Raw genomic sequence first — 3545 nt, forward strand, 5'->3', positions numbered from 1 at the left:
CTGAAACCTTAAAGAAAACAAAATAAATTTTTATTCTTACTTAAGCCCTGTTTACGTCAATATTACGTTAGAGAATACTGGGAAAGGCAAAATTGCCAGCAAGAAATCCAGTTCTGTGCAAAACTCAGGGAACTGGCCTAAAAGAGATGCTGCAGTTAAAACAAACAAACAAACAAAAAACCCCAAAGACCAAGCAACATGATAAAATTGTAGATCACGTAATTGATTGTTTCAAGTTTCAGTCGACAGTAATTAACAAATAACTTCATAAAGAAATATCATCCCCTTACTCAATTACGGTAAAAGGGAAACAAAGCATACATTGCTATCTCAAGTATACTTTCAGGCTTCAGGAACGTATTTCATGTGTCTGAATTGGTGGTTATATTGTGAATGTTGTAACTTTATGATTGTCAGGTAAGCAGAATTTTATTAATAAACCGCTGCAAGAAAGGAATAACAGCAAGAAAGAGTGACACCATTTACAATACTGCCATAAAAACACAAGCGCACTGTAGAATTGCCATGATAAACAGGAATAGACTCACATGTTTAAACTTCTCTTATTAGTTAAACAGACATGCTAGAAGATGTACTTTAATGACACAATTTTGAAATGCTAAGAAACTAAGTGTGATTCTGAAATTATAAACTCTACTTATTAATTTTATTCAATGCCAAATGAAAAGGCGAGACACTCAAACTTGGATATTTGGGGAGGCAGAGTGGAACCACTTGGCTGCATGCTAAAAGAATAACCACCACAAAAAAACCCCAAATACCCCACCACAATAAACAAAAACCAGCAACACAACCACACACATAAAGAAGCAAACCCCAGAAAAGGAAATGAGCATGCTATGCCCTGAGCCAGCCATGTGGTGTGTTCCTGTGTGTAACAGCCACTGAGTTCTAACCATGTTTTACAGGAAGAGCTTTAGAACGCGGCCTGTTATAAATGCATAGTACCAACCAAACTCAATCTTTTCCTGTGGTGAGATGTTGCTTGCCATATTGCCAAGTAACTTACTACATGAGCTTCATTAGCCATTGCTCAACTAATTTACTTACAAACAAAAGCAGATCCGAGTCACTTAGATGACTCCCCAGCACAACACATACACAGAAGCATGAAAAATTTTGTACGGTTCTGTTGGTATCACATGGATAACAAGAAGTTACACAGTATTTACTTTCCCATTTTCAGGTTGTATGGTTCAAGGAACTTCATCCAAGTTTAAAGAATACATACAACCTTTAAGAACATATGGGATCGGGTCCATGAAGGACTGAACAATTTTCCACATACTTATTGTTTCAGGTCTTCAGTCATGACATTTTAACTCACTCCAGCTACCCAATCAACTGTATCTTAATGTTACCAGATACACAATAAAAAACTTCAGAACAATAAATCTGGTTGTATGTTTTATTTACAACTTAAAATTACAAATGAAAAAGGGAGTCAGCTAATAAAAACTCCTTCCTAAAATTCTGTACCATTCTCAAAATGGGAAGCAGTTCTGTGAGCTACTGTCCCTCTGGATTATTTCCTTCCTGTTTATTCATGTGATTCTATGGTATAAAACCAAAGATCAACTTGAAGCCAGCAGATGCACGGTCACTGCTGTTGGTGTTACATACTATAATGAAGTGGTATGAAGTACCCCACATGGGGCACTGGATTCGGTTGTGGGACCCCCAACATAAAGATGTGGCCTGTTGGAGCAAGCCCAGAGGAGGCCACAAAGATGCTCAGAGGGCCGGAGCACCACTGCTATGGGGACAGGCTGCGAGGGTTGGGCTTGTTCAGCCTGGAGAAGAGAAGGCTCCGGGGAGACCTTATTGCAGCCTTCCAGTACCTGAAGGGGCTACAAGGAAGCTGGGGGGGACTTTTTACAAGGGCCTGTAGTGACAGGACAAGGGGTAACTGGTTTAAATTGAAAGTGGGGAGGTTTAGCTTAGATACCAGGAAGAAGTTCTTCACGGAGAGGGTGGTGAGGCACTGGAACAGGTTGCCCAGAGAAGCTGTGGATGCCCCATCCCTGGATGTCTTTCAAGGCCAGGCTGGATGAGGCTTTGAGCAACCAGGTCTAGTGGAAGGTGTCCCTGCCCATGGCAGGGGGGTTGGAACCAGATGATCTTTAAGGTACCTTCCAACCCAAACCATTCTATGATAAAAAGCTCATTACTAACAGCATGTTAAGTATAGAAAGTTTATAAACACCATGTCTGCAGGCAAATAAGTGAAAACCAGTGTTTCAGAAACAGAAAATTAGTATTTTACCTGTAGCAGAGTGAAAGTTTATGTAAGACTGGATTTATTCTTGAGAAAAGAGATATATATGTAAACTAGAGAAGACTTACTGTTAAAAAAATGCAGTAATGTAAGCATTAGATCTTTGAATATTTTGAAAAAAGTAAAATTATAATTTGGGAAATTTTAAATAGAGCTATAAAGCACCCTTATATGAAAGCAAATTGCAACAGGAATTATAATCCAAATAAAAAAATAGAAGCACAGAGTATAGAAAGTATCAATGAATAATCAAAATCTGAACATCTCTAAGCAAGAGCCATATACAACATAATTTTTAAATTGTGTAGCTCAATGCCTTTTAGAAGGAAAAACTTCCACTACTGAAACATGGTTCTCTCACTATGAATGACTTAAAAAAGAAGCGCAGTCAAATCTAATGACTGAACAATAACTGAGATGCTGAATTTAAATTTAAACTTGTCATTTATCCACTAGTTTAATCTACAGGCTTCCTTCCACTGAAAAAATGCAGATACCATTCAAAAACAAAGGATAAAAACAAAGGATACCCCAATGTATGTTTCTCTGCAACAACAGGACCGATGTAATCCATGATCATGATTTTAAAAATGCCTCCTTGTTCAAAGTTCAGAGTCCTAAGTTAAAATACCCTACAAAACTTCAGACACTCTCTAAAATTTATGAAGTGAGAATAGATACTACTTTCCATAAATGAAAATCAGTAACTAAACTGTTGTTAATCGCATTTCACTTCCACACAGTTCTGCTGGACTGACAAATATAAGCAGGAGAGCAAAGAGGTCTCACAATCTCCTCATTTCACCTCTGCTAAAGAACACTTATTACTTGGCTTTCAGTAACATATTCCATCTCATTAAGATACTAGTTGTTTATCATAAGATGCATATATACTATAAACTTCTCAAGTTTGGGGTTGTTTGGGTTTGGTTGTCTTGGTTGGGTTTGTTGTTTGTGGTTTGGTTTTTTTTTTTTTATATACAATTTCCTTGTCATCTGATACCTCCTTGTTATTTCTACACCACATCATTAAGTCACAGACCTTTACTGTTTGTTCAGGTGACTCATCTTTCCAATGTGATTCATCAAATTATGCAGCTTCGTGAAATCTTATGAGATTTCAATTGATGCCTTGTGAAGCTGTATACCTTCACTTTATTATCATTCCCTACTCCTGCCTCCTTCATAGGCTACCTCCAGCTTGGTAGTCAAATTTCAGTACAGGAAAAACCTACGATTTTCAAGA

The sequence above is a fragment of the Eurypyga helias genome, unplaced genomic scaffold (genome assembly GCF_000690775.1).
Source record: "Eurypyga helias isolate BGI_N326 unplaced genomic scaffold, ASM69077v1 scaffold31946, whole genome shotgun sequence".
Taxonomy (NCBI): Eukaryota; Metazoa; Chordata; class Aves; order Eurypygiformes; family Eurypygidae; genus Eurypyga; species Eurypyga helias.